The sequence below is a fragment of the Pseudophryne corroboree genome, chromosome 10, assembly GCF_028390025.1.
Source record: "Pseudophryne corroboree isolate aPseCor3 chromosome 10, aPseCor3.hap2, whole genome shotgun sequence".
Taxonomy (NCBI): Eukaryota; Metazoa; Chordata; class Amphibia; order Anura; family Myobatrachidae; genus Pseudophryne; species Pseudophryne corroboree.
The window spans coordinates 177,957,406-177,981,929 of NC_086453.1; the positions used below are offsets into that span (position 1 = coordinate 177,957,406).

At 45.7% G+C, this 24,524-nt stretch overlaps 1 long non-coding RNA gene across 1 annotated transcript in view; it reads left to right on the forward strand.

The window, feature by feature from the left end:
• Positions 1-12,137, forward strand: part of LOC134965132 (uncharacterized) — a 32,840-nt gene extending 20,703 nt beyond the window's left edge. The window contains exon 2 of the long non-coding RNA XR_010188337.1: positions 11,903-12,137. This is a non-coding gene — a long non-coding RNA (uncharacterized LOC134965132). The remainder of the gene's footprint in view (positions 1-11,902) is intronic.
• The last annotated feature ends 12,387 nt before the right edge of the window (positions 12,138-24,524 follow it).

Below are 24,524 nucleotides of genomic sequence, written 5' to 3' on the forward strand. Positions count from 1 at the left end.
GCAAGATGCAATAAACTCCATGACGTCCTTCTTCAGAGTTGGCCACCAATAGGACCTAGAGATAAACTCAAGAGTCTTTTGAATGCCTTCCCAGCAAAACGGGAAGCATGAGCCCAATGCATGAGCTTCTTCCTTAACACCGGCTTCACAAAACTTTTCCCTGGTGGGGGTGTAGAGTCCATCCCTACCGTGGAGAATGCCAACGGATTAATAATAGGATGCTTGTCTGAAGACTCTGACTCATTTTCTTGCTCACATGAGCGGGAAAGGGCATGGGCCTTGCGATTCTGAGAGCCTGGACAGAACTGGAGTTTAAAGTCAAACCTGGAAAAGAAAAGTGCCCATCTAGCCTGACGAGGGTTAAGACATTGTGCGCTTTTCAGATATAAAAGATTCTTGTGGTCGGTAAGTATAGTGATTGAATGAGAAGCTCCCTCCAACAGATATCTCCACTCCTCTAGAGCGAGCTTGATGGCTAGCAACTCTTGGTCGCCAATGGCATAGTTGCGCTCAGCTGGGGAGAACTTCCGGGAGAAGAAACTGCAAGGATGTAGATGGCCATCTTTAGCCCTCTGGGATAACACCGCTCCTACTCCAACGGAGGAGGCATCCACCTCTACGATGAAAGGAGAGTCGATGTCGGGCTGTTTCAGAACTGGTGCAGAGATGAACCATTGTTTTAATAGATGAAAAGCTTGCATAGCTTCTTCAGACCACTTGGACGGGTTAGCACCATTCTTAGTCATCGCAGTGATAGGCGCCACAATGGTGGAAAAGTCTCGTATAAACTTTCTGTAGTAATTGGCGTGTCACAACTGAGGGCCTGAGCTGACGGGAGGCAGCCTCAGTTGTAGGGGCTGAGATGTACCGGAACCCGGGAGGTTGTATCAGACCCCTGGACATGTAAGTAACATGAATAATAACTGCCCGAAGGCGTGACCACGACAACTTGGATAAAAGTCAATGATGTTTATTATGACAACTCCGCAACACAGCAGCAGTAAAAGAAAACGTAAAAGTCAGCAAAGAATAAATACAGTTCCTGGGTACTACAGGATGGCAGGAGCCACAGGGCACTGGTAGTGTGAGATAGTTCTTATGATCTTCTAGATGGAAAGTCCTTACCAGGCCCGACTGTAGCAATGGAGATAACCCAGGATTGTGCCAGCTGGTGTTCCAGGAAAAGCTGGGTTGCTGAAGATAAAACAGCTGCTGTGGATACTGGCTGGAACCAGACTGTTGTTAGCACGGAGTTGATACTGGCTGGAACCAGTTAAATAATAAATGAACTTGGGAGCGATGAAATATGAACTGAAATGTAGAACTTGAGAGCGGAGAAATAATAATACCGGTGGAGAGTGGTAAAGTGTAGAAAGGACACCGGCCCTTTAAGGGAAGCTGTACTCTGCTGGAAGCTGAGCTGGAAGCAGGTAATGTTGTAGCTGGAAACAGATGAATCCACAATGGATTGGAGAGTCAGGCTACACCGCAGGTGGAATGCTGGTGCGGGTCTCTATGGTGGAAGTCTTGAGACAGGAGCTGGAACCTGGAAGACAATCACAGGAGAGAGACAAACAGGAACTAGGTTTGACAACCAAAGCACTGACGCCTTCCTTGCTCAGGCACAGTGTATTTATACCTGCAGCAAGGAAGGGATTTGCTAGGCAATTATGCAGATTATCAATACTGAGAACAGATTGGTGGAAATGATCAGCTGACAGAATCCAAGATGGCTGCGCCCATGCAGACACTTGGAGGGAAGTTTGGTTTGTAATCCATGTGGTAATGAAAACAGTAATGGCGGCGCCGGCCACCGGAGACAGGAGGCGCCAGGCTGACAGATGCACATCCAACCACGCGGACACAGCGGAGGCCGCGGCTGACGTAATCGCCACTCAGACACTCTGCATGCAGAAGTTCAGGGACGGCGGCGGAGGCCGCGGGAGACGCCATGCCAGGTGTAATATGGCGTTTACTGTGACAGCGTCCCAGAGTGACAGGAGAGGATACAGGAATGTACACATCAGGATAACAGATGGGATCCGGTCCTGGAGCGCTGAGCCAGCCTTAGGAGGCATCTGATGGGTAAGAAATGGCGTCCAGATACCCGGATCGTGACATGGCGAACCCTAAGAACCTCTGGACCCCTTTGAGGGTTAAGGGTATCGGCCAATTCTGGATTGCTTGTAGTTTCTCAGGATCCATCTCTAGTCCGGAACCGGACACAATGTAACCTAGAAATGGAATGGATTTGACTTCAAAGACACATTTCTCTAATTTGCAATAGAGATGATTGACACGGAGATGGGACAGAACCTCCTTTACCCAGAAACGATGTTCCTCTAGATTATTGGCAAAGATAAGGATATCATCTAGATAAACCACGACATGGCGGTATAAGATGTCTCTGAAGATCTCATGCACGAAATGCTGGAAGACAGCTGGAGCGTTGCTCAATCCGAAGGGCACGACGAGGTACTCATAATGTCCATCACGGGTGTTAAAGGCGGTATTCCACTCGTCACCCTCACGGATCCGGATGAGATTGTAGGCACCCCTCAAATCCAACTTTGTAAAGATGGTTGCTCCGCTAACTCTATCGAAGAGCTCTGTAATCAAGGGTAAAGGATATCGGTTTTTGATGGTAATGTCGTTCAAACCTCTGTAGTCGATGCACGGCAGCAGGCCACCGTCTTTCTTCTTTACGAAAAAGAAGCCTGCGCCAGCTGGAGAAGAGGAAGGTCGAATAAAACCCTTTGCCAGATTCTCTTTGATGTACTCCTCCATGGAATGCGTCTCTGGTAAGGACAATGGATAAGTTCGGCCTCGAGGTGGAACCTTCCCTGGGATGAGATCAATTGGACAGTCCCATTCCCTATGAGGAGGAAGGACATTCAGCAGAAGCTTTACTGAACACATCCGTTTAGTCTTGATATGGAGGAGGTGGAACATCAGACGACCTGGAGAAGGAAGAACAAACAGGAAGTACTTTAAACAAACATGTCTCAGCACAGGAGGGACCCCATGCCAGTATTTGCGTAGTCGTCCAGTCAATCGATGGATTGTTGAGACGGAGCCATGGAAGGCCCAAAACCACTGGATGTGTGGCTCTTGGAATCACTAGAAAATAAATAAATTCTGAATGAAGAACTCCCACTCTCAGACGAACTGGTAGAGTCCTTAGAGAAATAACTGCGTCAAAAATCTTACTGCCATCCACGGCAGTCAAGGAAATGGACGAGGGAAGTCTCTCGGTGGGTAGGGACCACCGTTTAACATATGCTTCAGTCATGAAATTCCCAGCTGCTCCGGAATCTAGGAGGGCAATGACGTTCCTGTAACATTGAGCAATTTGAAGCAAGACTGGGAGGTTACAATCATGAGGAGATGGAGAGGAGATCATTACTCCTAGCCGGCCCTCTCCCTGGCGAGCTAGGATTTGAAGTTTCCCGGACGTTTGGGACAGGCATTGATGGTGTGAGACGGAGCTGCACAGTAAAGACAGTGAGACTCAGAAAGACGTCTTCGGCGCTCAGCAGGAGATAGACGGGAACGACCAATTTGCATGGGCTCATCTTTGGATGGAGACGGTTGACGAGGAGGAGGAGCAGAAGATTTTGGAGCAGATGATCTTCCACGCTCAGTTGCTCTTTCTCTGAACCGTAGATCAAATTTCGGGCATAGTGAGATTAGCTCATCTAACTTAGAGGGCAAGTCTCTGGTAGCTAACTCATCCTTGATGCGCTCTGATAAGCCATGCCAGAATGCAGCATACAGGGCCTCATCGTTCCATGCCAGTTCGGATGCCAGGATCTTGAACTGTATAAGATACTGTCCTACAGTACGCGATCCCTGGCGTAAACGGAGAATCTCAGATGAAGCTAAAGTTACCCGGCCTGGCTCGTCGAAGATACGCCTGAATTTTGTTACAAAATCAGTATAGGAGGACAGCAGGGTATCCGACTTCTCCCATAACGGTGATGCCCAGTCAAGGGCTGAGCCACTGAGAAGAGAAATAATGTAGGCAATTTTAGTACGATCACTGGGGAAATTGCCAGGTTGTAGCTCAAAATGGATCTCACACTGGTTGAGAAATCCCCTGCAGAATCTTGGAGATCCGTCAAATTTTGCTGGCGTTGGGAGATGAAGACGTGGAGCAGAAATGGGTAAGGTGGGTGGGGTTACAGCTGGAGTCACTGTGGGTGACGCACCGGACGCGCCTGATCCACGGAGGGTTGTCTGAATCCCATCCAGCCGAGTAGAGAGATCCTGGAGACAGCGGATGATGTGGCCCTGTGTTAGGGTCTCCTGCCCTGTGCTGCCACGTCGTCATGGCAACCGGGAGACAAGTGCTAGCGGAGTAACCTGAGCGCAGCTGATACTCCGGTTCGGGTCTTTTGCTGTGCAGTGGTTACAGGCTCTGTGCACGGCAGGGGATCCGGTGCTGGTTTTTGTGCTCACAGTCTGTGAGGTCTGAGTGGGGCGTGGACAGCACCTGCTATATAAGGCCTCTTCTCAGGTTAAGCAGATGCTGCTGAATCTTTGTTGGTTAGTCAGTTCCTGAAAGTTAGCCAGTACTGTGTAGCTTTGTATTTGTTGTTGCTTACTGCAAATAGGCCTTGGGGTTTGGTACTACACTCTGCCAATCCAGACCTAGCAGTAAGACTGGAGTCAGTCGTTTAACTTGCTGGGGTTCTTTTGCTACTCTGTGAACTTAGCAAGTTTGCGGCTGTATTCTCAGACTTGCCTGCCTAAATCCTTTCTGACTGTGCAAGGTGTTCAGGTGTCAGTTTAGTGGCAGTAAGCTGAACCTGTGCACTGCAAGTGAGGATTAGGATTGTGGAGAATCTCCTTGTGTCTATCATTCCATCTCTGACCAAGGAGTTTACTGCCACACCCGTTGGTAACCCTTTAGGGTTTTGCTGTTGCCCTTAGCAACAGCATTTCGGGTTCTCTACGTATTAAAACACAACATCTTGCTTTTTCCATCTGAGCATTCCTAATACTAGGGAGACACCCAGTTTCTTAGCCTCTGGGCTTCTCTGTTCACTTTGTGTTTATTTTGTTACCCTATCACCTTCTGTGTACGTAATGTCATATTCCCCAGTCTGTCTGTGAGTTCATTTGTTTTGCATCCCTATCCGTTCAGACACCAGTACATTCCTGCAGGCACTGGTGTGCATAACAGTTCAGACACCAGTACATTCCTGCAGGCACTGGTGTGCATAACAGTTCAGACACCAGTACATTCCTGCAGGCACTGGTGTGCATAACACCCTGTGCAGCCTCCTGATGTTCGAGTCTAGCTGCCAGTTCTTGCATCGGCCTGGCCGCTTGATCCTGGTCTCCGGCTGGATTCATATGGTCAGTGCTTACTGTCACAACTGAGGGCCTGAGCTGACGGGAGGCAGCCTCAGTTGTAGGGGCTGAGGTGTAGTGAAACCTGGGAGGTTGTATCAGACCCCTGGACATGTAAGTTACACGTAGAGAGATTGCAACCAAGATAAAAGTCAATGATGTTTATTTGACAAACTCCATGCAACACAGCAGTAATAAAAGAGAAACATAAAATCAGCAGTAATATAACACAGTTCCTGGGTACTACAGGATGGCAATGGCCACAGGGCTCTGGTAGTGTGGGTACAGTTCTTATTGACCTCTAGATGGAAAGTCCTTACCAGGCCCGACTGTAGTAATTGAGATAGCCCAGGATCATACCAGCTGATGTTCCATGGGAAGCTGGGCTGCTGTAGATAAAGTGGCTGCTGTGGGTACTGGTTGGAACCAGACAGATGTAGACACGGAGTGGATACTGGATGGAACCAGCCAAATAATAAATGAAGCTTGAGAGCGATGAAATACAAATGATAAATGAAGCTTGAGAACGGTGAAATATTAGTACTGGTGGTAAATGGAAATCTGCAGAAATGGTACCGGCACTTTAAGAAGAGCTGATCTCTGCTGGAAGCTAAATGCTGGAAGCAGGTGAATCTGTAGCTGCAAACAGATGAGTCCCAGAGGACTGGAGAGTCAGGCTGCACCGCAGGTCTCTGGTCTCTTTAGTGGAAGCTTGGAGACAGGAACTGGAACCTGGAAAACAACCACAGGAGAGAGACAGACTGGAACTAGGTTTGACAACCAAAGCACTGACGCCTTCCTTGCTCAGGCACAGAATACTTATACCTGCAGCAAGGAAGGGATTGGCTAGGCAATTATGCAGATTTCAGTGGAGCAACGGATTGGTGGAAATTGAGCAGGTGACAGAATCCAACATGGCTGCGCCCATGTAGTCACTTGGAGGGAAAGTTGGTTTGGTAATCCATGTGGAAACTTAGCAGCAATGGCGGCGCCGGCCACAGGAGACAGGAGACGCCAGACTGATGACTGCACACTAGAACCACGTGGACGACAGCGGAGGCCGCGGCTGACATGAGGCGCCACTCTGATATCCTGTATACTGAAACACAGGAACGGCGGCGGAGGCCGCGGAGGACGGGAGACGCCATTCAGGAAGTAAACATGGCGCCGCTGTGACAGCGTCTCAGGGTGACAGGAGAGGGAAGCAAAATGTGGACATCAGTATCACAGATGAAATCCGGCCCTGGAACGCTGAGCCAGCCTCAAGAGACATCTGAAAGGCAAGTAATGGCGTCCAGATACCCGGATCGTGACACTCAGGTTACAGAATTTAGGAGTAGCAAGCAGAGTGAATTACCCGAGATGGCAGCCACACAGCAGCTACATGCACACACACATATAAGGTCACAAGCGTACCATGCTGGAATTGTACCACCATAAAACACAGTAGATACTGGATGTATACCACAGGGTGTTTGTACCACACAACCCTGAATGTATGCACTCTTTCTTAACTAACACTGTCTCTTGACAGGTAAAATACTTAAGTGTCCTGTAAAATGCACAGCGTTGGCGAGCAGGCGGCTTTACAGAGGAGGATTTGCCCCAGCAGTCCCAGGAACAGCGCAGCTCTGTGTGATGATGGCTGATAGGGAGTGAGGGTGAGATATGCAGATCCAGGGCGGGAACATTTACCCAAATGGTACCCTGGGGCTGGGGGAGGGGCTACAGGTCAGGTCTTATCCCCTTGCTGGCTTCCCCACCAGGCGCTGCGGGCTGTATGAAAACGGGATTTTTATAAGAGTAAAATCCCCACCTGTGCCCTGTGTCCCGGCGACTAGTAGAGCGGCTGCCCTTTACAGTGTCCACGCCAGCGCATGTGGCCGCCTCCCACGGCCACGCCGGATCGCGATAATAGGGGGCCCAAGAGACCCCTTACCTCCCCTTGTACCTGCGGCCACGAGATCCCGGAGGGCAGCGGCGAGTGTGTGTGACTGACCAGAAGAACACCGGAGCCTCCGCTGTAGTTACCCGGCAACTAGGGCGCGGGAGTATACAGCGCCACTGTTGGAGTGATGGAGCTGCAGCAGAGGATGTCTATCTGACATTCAGTAAAGCTGCAGCCCTTGAAGTCTTCATATTTCTTCTTTTTTTTTAAATTAAGCTTAAAATATGGGCTGCAGGAGCAGCCCCCCTGTTGATTGCCTGCTTACTGCACCAACTTACAAACTGAGCTCCTGTGCACGGAGGTGGGGTTATAGAGGAGGCTTCGCTGTGCATCTTGGGAACAGTCAAAGCTTTGAGCCTGTTGGTGCCTCGGATCAAGATCCTACTCTACACCCCGATGTTATTCCTTGTGGAGCCCAGTGTACCCCGCAGCAGAAAAACCTGTTAGCATTTCAGGCCATTTGCATGGTCCTGATTCAGGCAAGGGACACTCCTAAAGAAAACCAGTCCAGATCCGCAGGGACAAGGCAACGGCAGTAGTGTACCTCAACCTTCAGAGAGGAACACGCAGCTAAACAGCAAGGAAGGAGGTAAGTCACATACTAAAGTGTGCAGAACTCCATCTTCCAGCATTGTCCGCAGTGTTCGTTCTGGGAGTCCTAAACAGGACAGCAGACTTTCTCAGTCGACACGCCATTCAGGTAAGCGAATGGGCTTTGCACCCGGGTAGACTCGGGTAGACAAGTGGGGTTGGCCAGAGATAGATCTCATGGAGTTCCATCTGAACAACAAAGAGCCCATAATCGGGTCAGGAACAAAGGATCAAGGAGTGATCTGTGTGGACATCTTTTCACTTATGTGTTTTCTCAAATCATCCTGCTACCCAGGATATTGAGGAAAAGACAACAAAAGTGCCTTGATTCTAATAGCTCCAGCTTGGCCCAGAAGGCGTTGGTACACAGATCCGCAGAAAATGTCGAATGCCATTTCTGCTTCCTCTACCCCCAGATCTACTAATGCAGGGTCCTTGTTATCACAGATATCTGGATCGAATGTCTTGACGGCGTGGCTCTTGAAATCTATATCCTGAAGTCAAGAGGATTCTCACAGGTAAATCAAACAATGCTCAGAGCAAGGAAAACTTCCTTAGCTCGTATTTATCACCGAATATAGCAAGCCTATATTCATTGGTGCAATGGAAGAGGTATGGACCCGAAATCTTTCAGAGTTTCCAGGGTTCTGTCACTGACCTGGGTTGGGGATGTTGTGAACTCGGGGGTTCTTCCGATGGTCAGGAAGAGGAACCACAGCTGGGTCGGAGCAGAGATGGTCGGATATAGGTTTTCCTCATACAAGACTCTGATAGTTAGGATTGGTGAAAAATGCTGAGGAACTTTATTATGGGAAGGGAGCAATACAGTGACACATGAAAGAAAGAGAACTTGTTGGCAATGTCAAAGGCTACTGGAGAATTTGTGAGCAATGTTTAAAGGCACTGATGAATGAAGAACTTGTGAGCGATGATGAAAGACACTGAAGAATTTGTGAGCGATGTTTTGAAGACACTGATGAATGAAGAACTTGTGAGCGATGATGAAAGACACTGAAGAATTTGTGTGCGATGTTTAAAGACACTGATGAATGAAGAACTTGTGAGCGATGATGAAAGACACTGAAGAATTCGTGAGCGATGTTTAAAGACACTGATGAATGAAGAACTTGTGAGCGATGGTGAACGACACTAAAGAATTCGTGAGCGATGTTTAAAGACACTGATGAATGAAGAACTTGTGAGCGATGATGAAAGACACTGAAGAATTTGTGAGCGATGTTTTGAAGACACTGATGAATGAAGAACTTGTGAGCGATGATGAAAGACACTGAATGCTGGAAACACTAAAGTTGGTTCAGCTCGCAGGTCATGCTGAATCCAGGGAGCGCTGGCAACTGCACTGCAGAGGAACACACTAGTTGCTAGGATCACTGGAGACTGTGCTGCAGGAAGGTACCCTGAATGCTGGAAGCACTGGAGTATAGCTGCTGGGGAACACACTACGTACGGGAGCTCTGGCATCCACTTCAGAAAAGAGACGATACTCAGGCGCCGAGGCTCTGCCCGGCGTCTGGTTTTGAATCTCCCGCCTCTACTGGATTGGTGAAGCGGGTTAGTGACGTCACCCGCTCCCCGCCCACGTGACGCCGGCTGTCATGGCGGCGCCCACGCTCCGGGGAACCGCCGGGAGCCGCACCAGCCAGACGCCGGGACCCGAGGACCGCCGGAGGTGGGGACCGCCAAACGGACCAGCAGCCACGCAGGGGTAAGCGCGGCGGCTGCTGCCCCTGGCGTGTGACAGGTTCTAGCATTCCTTCAGGCAGGAATGGATAAAGGTTCAAGGGTGGCTTCCTTGAGAATGCAAGTGTCAGCATTGACTGTATGGTTCCGAAAGAAAATTGCAGGATGTGCGCACTTTTCCAGGGAATGCTGCGCATTTAACCTCCTTTTGTTCCTCCTACAGTGCTTTGGGACTTAAGTCTAGTCCTCAAAGCCCTTCAAGTTGCGCCGTTTGAACCACTAAATAAAGTGGATCTTAAATGGTTGACAGCTAAAGTTCTCTTTCTACTGACTATGGCATCAGCTAGAAGAGTGTCAGATTTAGGAGCACTGTCATGTTAATCTCCTTGTCTGATGCTTTATCCAGATAAAGTAGTTCTCAGAACTAGGTCTGGGTATCTTCCTAAGGTGGGGTCTAGATTCCACCTTAATGAAGAAATTGTAGTCCTGTTTTTTCAGGTATCAGGACTTGCGGGAGATGCGTCACTGGACGTAGTCCTGGCATTAAGGATTTACGTGGATCGTACCAGTGCCATCAGAAAAACAGATTCTCTCTTCATTCTCTACGGATTTCACATGAGAGGATGGCCTGCTACTAAACAGACGCAAGCAAGATGGCTTTGAATGACTATTTCAGAAGCATATTCTCGAGCTGATCTCCCTGTTCCGGCTAATGTCTCTCTTCACTCTACTCGTAAGGTAGGTCCTTCATAAGCAGCACAGCATGGTGCTTCAGCAGAACAGATATGTAAGGCAGTATTTCACTCTGGCGCTTCACTAGGCTTACATGTAAAGGAATATCTTCATATCCTTAAAACCTATATGTACCTTACATCCAATTTAATAAAAGGGATGTAGTTTACAAAGAAAAAGAAAAAAAAACATATAGTGCAGAGACCTTTTTTTGAAATGAATGTGTCTTTAAAAGACAAATGTACACTCACAAAGCAACTTGTAAGAATGAGCTCATCACAATTTCTCTTATGCTGGCTTCCAAAGGGGTTAATCTTCTTTCTCCATAATTCCAACCTAAATGTAGTGTGTATGTGTCTACCACAAAGGTAGAACACAATATCAGACGTCCTTAAAAGGTATACAGATTTTTATTTTGACAAATTTGCACTTACATCACATAAATATATAAAAGCATGTAGAATCTCTATATCATAATACTATAATAATATACTATAATATAATATAATATATATATATATAATAATATAATATAATATAATATAATAATATAATATATATAATATAATAATACTATACACTTGATACTAGGACACACTCCTCATTCCACTTGATGGTAAGCACATGTCTTTGTTATCCAGCAAAGCCTCCTTTGGCGCTATGTGGGTTGATCTGGACCTCACCTATATGTTGATATATTGTTGTATATTATTGTTGTATTTTGATATACCTTTCAGTATTAATTATCTGCTCTGGATGGTATAGTAATGGATCACCAATATGTGTCTTTCATATATCATGCATGGATATGTTAAAAAGGTTAAATGTATCAATTACAATGATCTATGAATGTTTAATTAATTCTTAATGGCTTATTATCATCATGGTAGCAGATATTTACTGTGGGTATCATTATATCATGATCTATTCCCAATGTGGGGAGTATGAGCTATAGGCTCTTTGTACATATTAATTATTATACCCAAGTTAGGGTTATCTTTTGAGGGGTATGAACATCTGATTAATACCTTGTGTTTGAATAGCAGCACTTATCATATGTCTAGTGTGCCGAATACCTTAATATTGATTATGTATAATGATACTCAATAGGTTGAATGATTCAGAGTATTTCCCGGGGAATTTGTCTACGATTCCAACACCCTAAAAGTATCATACGCCTATTTTAAATGTAATCAGGTATGTAATTTTGGTTAGAATGATCTATACTTTCTAGTAAGGTCTGCTCTCTATGTAACATTTATAATGAATATAAAATGGGTACTTTTTTCAAATAGGCACAAATTCTTATCCTCTTATTCAAGCGAGGCCTGTTTGGTAAATAACTGTGTCTAGAAATATTGTTTTAAGAACGTGCTGCCAAATAGAGGTATGTGCTTCTCCGTACCACTCATATTTTCTCTTTTATATATATTTTTCTCCTCGGTCTGTGTTTTTGAAGTCTATGTAAACTTTGTGATGTTCCATGTTTTATGTATTTAAGAAAACTCTTTTATGTAATTTTTGGTTTGTAATTATTGCTATCTTAAAAGAATTTGTATTTTAACATTATAGACACACCCCTGATGAAGTCTCTTTGTAAGAAGAATTGCATTGGGTACTCTTATGTTTTGATGTCATCTCCTATCTACATTACTGGAAGGAGGATATCACGAAAGGAACAATCTGTACATCCATGAGGAACTTAACCTCCAATATTGTTGGAGGCTGTTGTCTTCGAATGTTTCTTTGTGATTAAGGACACAGTTGTCATTTTAATAATTTTTATTAAAAATCCTGTGTATTGAAACACAGTTTATTTTTATGCCTGTAACAAGGTATATATAAAATGTCATTAAAAAAAAGGGGCTAGAATTGCACTCCCCTTAGGGCGCCAATTCCACTATTGTTGTACATGTTGTTCATTCTGGTTCTGACTAACAGAGAACTCAGTGTAATAAGGCAGCCCATAGAGAATACTACCATCTATCTATATATTCACACTTAGTGCAACAAGGGAGGTTGTGTGTATGTATATATATATATATATATATATATATCTGGCTGCAGGCCTGGCACTCACTGTAATACAATTCAACTTGCAGCCGGTGCCCTCACAAACATCATAATACCATTCCTTCTGGTGCGGCTCTCCAGGCTTGACAAAGTAACACACAGGACTCGGTTATGTCTTCATTAACGTTTCAGTGTTCAAATTGTCTTCAGAATAACAAGTAATACAAATTAAAATGAGTTTTATGGTAAGAACTTACCTTTGTTAAAACTCTTTCTGCGAGGTACACTGGGCTCCACAAGGAAAGTCATAGGGGTGTAGAGTAGGATCTTGATCCGAGGCACCAACAGGCTCAAAAGCTTTGACTGTTCCCAAGATGCATAGTGCCGCCTCCTCTATAACCCCGCCTCCCTGCACGGGAGCTCAGTTTTTAGTTAACCAGCCCAATGCAGTAGCAGGAAAAGAGACAACAACGGTTAGTAGCCACATACACCACACTCTCATGACAGGAGAAGTGTCAGCGGCTAATGCCATACCAACCCAAAGAAGCTAAGTGCATCAGGGTAGGCACCTTGTGGAGCCCAGTGTACCTCGCAGAAAGAGTTTTAACAAAGGTAAGTTCTTACCATAAAACTCGTTTTCTGCTGCGGGGTACACTGGGCTCCACAAGGAAAGACATAGGGGATGTCCTAAAGCAGTTCCTTATGTAAGGGGACGCACTGTAGTGGGCACAAGAACCCGGCGTCCAAAGGAAGCATCCTGGGAAGCGGCAGTATCGAAGGCATAGAACCTTATGAACATGTTCACAGAGGACCACGTAGCCGCCTTGCACAATTGTTCAAGGGTCGCACCACGGCAGGCCGCCCAATAAGGTCCAACAGACCGAGTAGAATGGGCCGTAATGTGAGCAGGAGCTGACAGACCAGCCCTCACATAAGCATGTGCAATCACCATTCTAATCCATCTGGCCAAAGACTGCTTGTGAGCAGGCCAGCCCCGTTTGTGAAACCCAAACAGAATAAAGAGAGAATCAGATTTCCTAACAGAAGCAGTTCTCTTCACATAGATACGGAGAGCCCATACCACATCCAAAGACCGCTCTTTGGGAGACAGATCAGGAGAGACAAAGGCTGGAACCACAATCTCTTGATTAAGGTGGAACAAAGAAACCACCTTAGGCAAATAACTGGGACGAGTCCTAAGAACCGCCCGGTCACGGTGAAATATCAGATATGGGGAACTACAAGACAAGGCACCCAAATCCGACACTCGTCTAGCTGAAGCAATAGCCAGCAGAAGCACCACCTTAAGGGAAAGCTACTTAAGATCAGCTGAACTAAGAGGTTCAAACGGAGACTCTTGTAACGCCTCCAAAACCACCGACAAGTCCCAAGGAGCCACAGGCGGGACATCGGGAGGTTGGATACGCAACACACCCTGAGTGAAGGTATGCACATCAGGTAAGGTCGCAATCTTTCTCTGAAACCACACCGACAAGGCAGATATTTGAACCTTGAGGGAAGCCAGACGCAGGACTAAGTCCAGGCCCTGCTGAAGTAAGGCCAACAACTTGGCTGTACTAAACTTGGAAGCGTCATAATTGTTAGATGCGCACCAAACAAAGTAAGAATGCCAGACCCGATGGTAAATCCGAGCAGAAGCCGGTTTCCGGGCCCGCAACATAGTTTGAATGACCGCCTCAGAAAACCCTTTAGCCCTCAAGACGGAAGCTTCAAGAGCCACGCCGTCAAAGACAGCCGGGCTAGGTCCTGGTAGACACAGGGGCCCTGAACGAGAAGGTCTGGGCGTTGTGGAAGTAGAATTGGACGCTCTGATGATAGGCCCTGCAGGTCTGAGAACCAGTGCCGTCTGGGCCACGCTGGAGCTATGAGAAGCAGAATTCCTCTTTCTTGCTTGAACTTCCGAATTACCCTGGGCAGGAGTGACACCGGAGGGAACACGTACTGCAGCCGAAACCTCCACGGCACCGCCAGCGCATCCACGAATGCTGCTTGAGGATCCCTTGTCCTTGCTCCAAAGACCGAAACCTTGTGATTGTGTCAAGACGCCATCAGATCTACATCTGGAATGCCCCATTTTTCCACTAGGAGTTGAAACACTTCTGGATGGAGGCCCCACTCACCGGCATGTACGTCCTGACGACTGAGAAAGTCTGCTTCCCAATTCAGGACTCCTGGAATGAATATTGCCGGTAGATGGCGTTCCGCCCATTGCAGAATCCGTGAGACTTCCTTCATTGCCAAACGGCTTCGAGTGCCGCCTTGATGATTTATGTAAGCCACCGTGGTGGCGTTGTCCGACTGTACTTGAACAGGATGGTTATGGATTAAATGCTGGGCCAGGTTCAACGAATTGAAGACCGCCCGCAATTCTAGATTGTTGATCGAGAGGAGAGATTCCTCCTTGGTCCACCGACCCTGAAGGGAGTGTTGCCCCAGCACCGCGCCCCAACCTCTTAGACTGGCATCTGTCGTTAACAGGACGGATATCCAGAAGGGACGGCTCCTGCACAATCGTTGGTCCTGGAGCCACCAGTGCAGCGACAGACGGACCTCCGGAGTCAATGAGATCATGTGAGACCTGATCCGGTGAGGCAGGCCGTCCCACTTGGCTAGAATCAGCCTCTGGAGAGGGCGAGAATGGAATTGAGCATACTCCACCATGTCGAATGCTGACACCATGAGGCCCAGCACCTGCATCGCCAAATGTATCGACACTTGCGGACGAGAAAGGAAGCAACAAATCCTGTCCTGAAGCATACAGGACTTTCTCCTGGGACAGGAACAACCGCTGGTTGTGAGTGTCCAATAGCGCTCCTAGGTGCACCATGCTCTGAGCAGGGACCAGGGAGGATTTCTTCCAGTTGATGAGCCACCCGTGGGCTTGTAGAAACTGGACAGTCATATCCAGATGACGTAGGAGAAGTTCTGGGGAATTTGTCAGGATCAACAAGTCGTCCAGATACGGCAGTATCCTAACCCCTTGACGGCGGAGTACCACCGTCATCACCGCCATAACTTTGGTGAAGACTCGCAGAGCCGAAGTTAAACCAAAAGGTAACGCCCGAAACTGGTAATGGAGGTTGCCAATCGCAAACCTCAGGTATTGCTGATGGGACACTGCTATAGGAATATGCAGGTAAGCATCCTTTATGTCCAGGGAGACCATATAATCCCCAGGTTCCAAGGCCAGAACTATAGAGCGAAGGGTTTCCATACGGAACTTGGAAACTTTCACAAACCTGTTCAATGCCTTGAGATTGAGAATGGACCAAGAGGACCCATTCGGTTTCGGGACTAGAAACAGCGGAGAAAAGTACCCCCTGCTCCTCTGAGCAAGCGGCACCTGTACTGCGACTCATGTATCCAGGAGGGTCTGTACCACCGAATGTAGAGTGTTTGCCTTTGTCTGGTCCAACGGGACGTCTGTCAGGCAAAATCGATGCGGGGGACGGTTTTTGAAGGCAATGGCGTAACCTCGAGTGACGACTTCCCGTACCCAGACATCTGAAGTGGTCTTCAACCATTCCTGGGTATAGCCTAGAAGCCAGCCCCCCACCCTGGGATCCCCCAGGGGGAGGCCCGCCCCGTCATGCGGCAGGTTTATCCGTCTTGGAAGCTGGCTGACGGGCAGCCCAGGCTCTTTTGGGCTTCGGCTTACCAGGTTTGGAAGTGCGGGCCTGCTTGTTGTACGCCTGACCTTTTGCTTTACCTGAAGGATGAAAGGGGCGAAAGGAAGTACCTTTAGCCTTCGACACAGAAGGAGCGGTACTTGGCAGACAGGCAGTTTTGGCAGTAGCCAAGTCAGCCACTATCTTATTTAAGTCCTCCCCAAACAGAATATCTCCCTTTAAAAAGGAGTACCTTCAGGGTTTTTCTAGAGTCCAGATCCACAGACCAGGATCTCAGCCACAATATCTGGCGAGCCAGTACTGATGTAGTAGAGGCCTTGGCTGCTAAAATACCGGCATCAGAAGCCGCCTCTTTAATATAGTGAGAAGCTGTGACAATATATGACAAGCATTGTCTAGCATGGTCAGAGGAGATTTCAGTTTCCAACTCTAGGGCCCATGCTTCAATAGCCTCTGCAGCCCATGTTGCTGCAATAGTGGGCCTTTGTGCAGCACCCGTGAGGGTGTAAATCGCTTTCAGACAACCCTCCACACGTTTATCCGTAGGCTCTTTTAGAGACGTGACGGTAGTGACAGGTAGAGCTGAGGAAACCACCATCCTAGCCACATGTGAGTCTACTGGAGGAGGCGTTTCCCAATTTTTAGACAGCTCTGGCGCGAGGGAAAAGCGAGCCAGCATCTTCTTTTGAGGCACAAACTTCTTTCCAGGGTTCCTGACGTATATCCACTAGGTGGTCAGAGTGAGGTAAAACTTGTTTAACCACCTTCTGACGCTTGAATCTATCTGGTTTCTTAAGAGGGACGGATGGCTCGGGATCATCCGTAATCTGTAGAATTAACTTAATAGCCTCCAAAAGATCAGGAACATCCACATGTGAACTACTCTCCCCATCAGCAGTATCTGTGTCAGAATCTGTGGGGTCAGTGTAAGCGCCATCTTCATCAGACGAGGTGTCAGTGACAACAGTGGATTGTGAGGAGGTAAGAGCTCGCTTAGAGGACCCCTCGGTCTTAGGTGAGCGAGAGTCAGACTTTTTAGTAGTCAAGGACTGGTTCAAATTCTTCAATTGAACAGACAAGTTATCCGCCCACGGCGGGTTAGCTGCGGGGACCACATACAGTTGAACCGGCATAGGAGGTCCCATAGGGGGTGTTAGTTTAGTAACTAGCGTATTTAGAAGCGTGGAGAAAGTAGCCCACGGTGGGTCATTTTGGGCCCCCATTGCCACAGTCCCACTGGGGGGCAAGGAGCCCCCAGAACCAGAGCTTGCAGCTGCTATAGTCTCCCCATAGGGATCTGTGGCTTCAGCAACACCGGCAGTGTGTTCAGCCCCAGAACCGTTACCTTCAGAAGCAGACATGATATAACTTGCAATATCAGGTAACACAGTACAATTGTCAGCAGCACAATACCTCTTGCCCAAACCCCTGCGCAGTGTAGTCAGCACAAGCAGAGATACAGGAGAGATATGGTGACTAAAATCACGGAGAAAAATACGTATTAGAGTATATCCTGTGAATATCCTATATTATTATAAAACCTGACGCACCAAGACCCCTCAGGTTATAGAATATAGGGATAGCAAGTGGAGTGAGAGACACGAAATATAAATCACCCAACAAGCTAATGCACCCACATATAGTCACAGTTATACAATGCAGAGGTTATTACCAACAATAATACTGCACTGGACCAGCATATATATATGTATATATATATATATATATATATATATATATATATATCTCTGTAATCAATAGATATAACACTGCACAGTAAGAACTGGATGTATATCACAGGGTACTTGTACCAGAGAACCCTGACTAAATGCACTCTTTCTTAACTAACACTGTCTAATTGACATGTAGAATACTTAAGTGTCATGTAAAGTCACACCACTGACAACCAGGCGGCTTTACAAAGGAGGATTTGCCCAAGCAGTCCCAGGAACAGTGTAGCTGAGAGAAATGGCGCCCAAACACTGACAGGCAGTGAAGGAGAGACAGATATGCAGCTCCAGGGCGGGAACATTTGCTGGAAATGGCGCCCTGGGGCTGGGGGAGGGGCTCCAGGTCTAAGCCTTATCCCCTCTGCTAGCAAAACCACCTGGTACTGCGGGCTACACACAAAAAGGTTTTAAGAGAAAACCTGACCTGCACCCATGCCCTGGTGATCTAGTGGGATCGCCTGTACTGCCACAGTGTCCACCGCCAGCGCGCGCGGCTCGCCTCCCACCGGGCGCGCCGGCTCGCGATATAGCACGGGTCCCGCGAGCGGGACCCACTCACCACCTCCCGAAGCGCGGCCAAGCGATCCCGGAGAGCCCCAGTCGAGTGTGCCTGATTAGAAGAAAACCGGAGCCTCCTGCTGTAGTTACCCGGCAACCAGGGCGCGGGAGTGTACAGCGCCGCTGGGGAGAGATGGAGCTGCAGCAGTGAATGTCTCCAGACATGTACACACTGCTGCAGCCCTTGAAGTCTTCACTTTTCTTCTAAAAAAGCTCTTCTTAGGGCTGCCCAGAGCAGCCCCTCTGTTATGTGCCTGCTATCTGCGGCACCAACTACAAAACTGAGCTCCTGTGCAGTGAGGCGGGGTTATAGAGGAGGCGGCGCTATGCATCTTGGGAACAGTCAAAGCTTTTGAGCCTGTTGGTGCCTCGGATCAAGATCCTACTCTATACCCCTATGTCTTTCCTTGTGGAGCCCAGTGTACACCGCAGCAGAAATACCTTTATAGAACACCTCCATGTGCATCATGCTCGCTGGAGCGGGACCATGCACCTGTCCGCGGGCACCTTCTGATGACGTCACTCCGTAGCTGAAGCTCCGCAGTGTCAGTGAACCATCACCACAACAATAGAAAAGTAACCCATCACCATGGTTACAAAGGGGCTCTGTGGGAGAACAGCGCAGACAAGAATTGATACAATGTTAAGAATCAAAACTGAGTCATTATTATTATAGCTCGTTACTCATCATAATAGAACTACTCCTAAGGTTCTTCTTCATTCTAATACATTTAGGCTGCTATACTATCAGCTCTCACATACTAAGCAGTGAACTTAAGACTTTTAAAATAATAAATTAGCTCTTTATTAAATAAATACATAAATGTATGCAAAAGATATATTAGTTTAATACTTTACCTAGAACAAGAGGAACTTCCAATATCCATTATCACCCTACCATAATCACTCCTGTATTTATAAAAAGCAACAAAAAGCTACATTTTCATTAAGACCGTTAGGGTGAATTACCCCCAATCTAGCAATCCAGCGTGTCTCACACTGTACTAATTTCAATTATCTATTACCTCCTCTTAAAGAAGAGGGGATGTAATCGATCATCCTATACCTGAGTGAAGAAAGTGCGTGTTTAGCGGTCACAAAATGTCTTGCGACTGGTTGGTCGCTAGATCCAGTATTTAAGGCATTCCGGATTGCTGAGCGATGGGCTGCCATTCTCTCTTTGAATTTCCTTTCTGTCTTTCCGACATATGATAGCCCACATGGCTATATGATTTGGTATACCACAAAGCTCGTGTTGCAATCCGACAAATGTTGTATTTGAATCTTTTTCCCTGTCTGGGGATGCGGGAACGTTTCTCCCGGAATAAGAAATTGGCATGTGAAACAAGAACCACACACCCCATTTGTTTACTTTGTGAAAACAACGGTCTCTGGTTTGTTTGTTTTTGGATATGTCAGATTTTACCAAGAAATCGCAGAGGTTACGACCCCGCGAATAACAAGGCATCAACATAGTGTCTGACAATCCCAGATTCTTATTTGATTTTACCAGTGGCCAATGTATTTTGCCAATTTTACTGATAGACGGTGATAAGGTGTTGAATTTATTTACCCAGGGCAACCTTTCTTCTGTATCCTCATTTATCTGTCTCTTTAACAATAAAGATTCCCTGTCTAGGGTCAGAAGTTTGCGTTTAGATTCCAATAATGATTTAAGGGCATAGTCCCAGTAGATAAGCTTTTGAATTAATGCATCTATCTGTTGTTCAGCAATGGTCGGGTTGCTGTTGATCCTCCATATTCCTACCATTTGTGAGTAAGGGAGACCCCTGACCATACTCTTTGGATGACAACTATTTGCTTGTAATAAGTTATTCCTGTCTGCAGGCTTAGAAAAAACAGTGGTCATCAACTGGTTAATCTGGATACATATCTTAACATCCAGAAAGTTTATTTCACAAGGACTTATTATATATGAAATTGAATTGGGCCTTCACACTGATTATATTCATTGATAGTATCCTAAAATAAGGATTCATTATCCTTCCAAATGATGAATAAATCATCAATGAAACGGGTAAAGAGTATAATATTTTGGTTCACCTGGGTATCAGAAAACAACAATTCCTGTTCAATGGCAAACATAACAATATTTGCATACAAAGGGCGGCGCTACTGCCCATTGCGCAGCCCCTCGTTTGCAAATAAAACTCACCATCATATAAAAAGTAATTTTGCATTAATGTAAGTTCTAGGAGTGATACTATTACTTTTACAACAGGTAAAGGAAAAAACAGCACTTTTCAATAACAATCTCTTCACTGCTGACAACCCTAATTCATGAGGGATTGATGCATATAAACCAATTACATTGATGCTTGCTAGGAAGCAGCCTGGCGGAATTTCCCCTATTGCCTTTAGCCTATTCAAAAAGGTAGTAGTGTCTAGTAAAAAACTAGGGGGCAGATGTATTAATACTGGAGAAGGCATAAAAAAGTGATAAAGTGGTGATAAGTGCAAGATGATAACGCACCAGTCAATCAGCTCATAAATGTCAATTTACATATTGGAGTTGATTGGCTGGTGCGTTATCATCTTGCACTTATCACTGCTTTATCACTTCTTTATGCCTTCTCCAGTCTTAATACATCTGCCCCTAGGTTCTTTTTGTAGGAGTGGTTGAAATAAAGAGTCCAAAAAGACTGCTGTTCGTTGTAGTAAAGATCCACGAGCAGACACAATGGGGCGTCCAGGGGGGCATTTTTCTTTCTTGTGAATCTTCTGTAGGGTATAAAAAAAAAATTGGTACCAATGGAAATTCAGATATTAAAGCATCCATGGTCTCCGAAGAAATTAAATTAATGTCAACTGCCCTTTGTTGTATTTCCCTGAGCTCTCTCTTACATACTGGTGTAGGATCGCGCTGTCATTTGTTGTACACTCCCAGGTCAGAGAGTTGTCGGTGTATTTCACCCTTATAATCGCATAGGTCCTGGAGCACTACGGCTCCCCCTTTATCCGCAGGTCTAATAATTAATTGATCATTTGATGACAACTGATTTACAGCTTGTCTTTCCAAGGGTGTCAAGTTAGGGTGATGAATTTTCTGGGACCTTGCTTCCTCTTGTACCGCTGCATCCAAGATGCGCATGAAAGTTTTCAAACTTGCATTGCTAGAAAGAGGTTCAAATGTAGAGCGGGGAGCAAATTGTTTTAATTGTGGCGGTATTTTTTCCACACGACTAGGATCCAGTTATTTACCCCCCAAAAAATTATTTTCATTTAAGTTTACACTGTAAGGCATATTTTTTTATGTTCCATTGAAACTCGTCGAATTTTTTGGATGGTACATAAGATAAACCTTTACTCAAAAGGGTAATTTCACTACTGGTTAACTCATATGAAGAAATATTGAGATTAATTGCGACCTGCTAGAAGTGGTCTGCCCACTCTTCCTCTGGTGCTGCCCGCTGCGCCGCATATATTGACTTTGTCCGGGTTTTGTAGCCAATGTGGCCACTCCTAAAGGGCCTCCTGAAGCTGTCAATTGCTCTGTTTCAGTGTTGGAACTACCTGTGTCAGCTGAAGATTCTGTATCGAATCTGGAAAAAGGTTTTTTAGGTCGTCTGAAAAATGGACGTCTGGGTTCCTGCTATGATCCACCTGAGATCCATTTATACACCGTATGTTTTTCATAATCAAGATCGACTTTTGACTTCTTCTCTTTGTTAAAGCGGATCAAGTCACTTTTATATTGGCTAACTTGTGTGTTTTATTTGTTAAGCCATTCTGCGTCTTGGTCACTCATAAGTGTGGGCATGTGGATTTTCTCAAAATCCCCAATTTTGCTTTTGATTTTTTCCAATTCCTTCATTGATTGCTCAATCACTAGCAGTATTATTAAGTCCAATGAGCATTTATTCATGATGGCAATCCAACGTTTACAGAACAGGGGATCATGCCTCCCAATTGTTGAGCAATTTCGCACCCGAAAGCCCCTGGGTATTATTTTTATCTTTATAGTAGTCACTCAGGGTTAATCCATGAAGGTACAAATCTACCTCTTTCTTTTTCAGATGGAGCAGGTCTTTAAATATGTTATCAGGTGCAGAGGCTTCAACCTCATCGTTTAAAACTTTATTGTACAAAATTGCTTCTGCTTCCGATTCTGAAAAGGAGAGAACATCTCCAATAGAGAATTGCAAGTGGCTCAATTCATCCTGGGGTTCCACCATTATTCAATGCTGCTCGTGTTTTCCAAAGCCTTAATGAATATTATAGGCAAGCAAAAACGGCCCATTCAGTGTTCCTAAAAAATTCACACTGTTCAAATACAGGGCATAACTGAGTCCCCAGGTCTTTCAGAATAAATATTAACACCACAATGAATTCAAGAAAAAAACTGTTAAAACAAATCTTATCTGCAGCCAAGGGCGTAGCTACCATAGGTGCAGGCAGTGCAGCTACTATGGGGCCCAGAGCTGAGAGGGGCCCGCCTTCCCTTTGAACGTTACATGTGTTATATACATTTTTCACCATTGGGTGGTACATAGGGGTCCTTTCAAACTTTTTCCTTGGGGCCTGCAATATATATAGCTACGCCCCTGGACCTGCTTATTGTAGTGTGGTATCAAATGAACTGGAGGGCATTTTAATTGTATATAATATGAACCGGGGCACAATCTGATTGGGGAGCACTATATATCATAATGTGAATTTGGGGTACTGTGTGGCATAAGATGTACTGGCAACTCTGAAATGTGACATAGGGTGAACTTAAGCACTACTACGATTCATAAAAGAAACTAGGGCACTACTATGGGACATAACATTAAATAAGGCTCTACTATGGTTCAGAAAATTAACAAGGGCACTATTATAGGACATACAATTAACAACTGCTGCAGAGAGGCGTCTCTCTAGAAGCATTGAGACGGGGCCTCTTCAAAATGCTCGATGGACAGAGGAATAGCATGATGTTTGTATAGACTCAACAAACAAGGAGCACTTATAAAATAACATATAATGCAATTTATTAAGAATACATATAAAATAGCAATAATTACTGCATAAACATTTGTACCAAAAAAACAATAAGAACAATCTAAGATGGCAGTGAATGAAGCATAGCAATTTAGATGTAATATAAGTGAAGCTTAAATTAAATTCGTAGAGTTGAGGTCCATATATTGATGGTATAAAGCTGGTAAATCCAGAATCAGTGGGAAGGATTTTTTCCTAAAGCATAAAGTCCACAGCTGTAAATAGAGTGGAGTGGGGATGTTGTGCTCACCCCTAATCAAAGATTTAGTTCTCACCAGCTGCAGGTAGTGACCGTACTTTCCTGTCGATGGCAGTGCAGATGTGTGAGCTCCAAACAGCTGATCGATTCCCCGTCTGTAGGTATGCAAGGGGGGATAAAAGGTGAGTCCACAATACCTAGTCTGCTGACAGGGCTTGTTGCAAAGCAACAGTCAGTTGTTAAATATTCCTAACGCAGCGGGCGGCTGGGGGAGGACATGTCCACTTCAAATGATAATTGCTGCTTATTCCCAAGGGAGGACACTCGAACTCTGCAGCCCTCAATGCATTTCTCTGCCACAGCAAACGGCAGTTTCTTCAGGAGGTGTAGATGATTAATGAACAGGTGAGATGGTATTTAAACTGGTTGTGGCCAATCGGCTCCTGGTATTGTTCATTCACACCTGAGATTTTTAATTAGATCTAATCATAGCTATGAGTAAAACAAAGTGAGTCCATTCACTGCTAGAAATCATTCATTACAATAAATATAGGTGCTTTGCATATAAATGATGACAATAAATCTCATATGGAGAATATATATATATATATATATATAATATACATACATACATACATACATACATACAGTGGTCGAAGTGGGGTGGTATACGGCGGTATGGTATACCGCCACTTCTTCCACTGACCACTGTTGCCATATGGGTAATTGTCCGCACTTGATGTAATATTAGGACAATGGATATTGTCTGCAGTATTTATTTGTTTATTTATTAACAGTTTCTTATATAGCGCAGCAAATTCCGTTGCGCTTTACAATTTGAAATAACAATAACAAACTGGGTGATAACAGTCATAGAGGTAGGAAGGCCCTGCTCGTAAGCTTACAATCTATAGGGAAATAGGCATATGTACACAAGGAAAGGTGCTATCTATTGCATAGAATGAGAAGACATGTGAGGATATGTGTGGACTGTAAAGAGTGGATGTAATTTGATAGGAAGGTTTATGAAAGTTATGTGG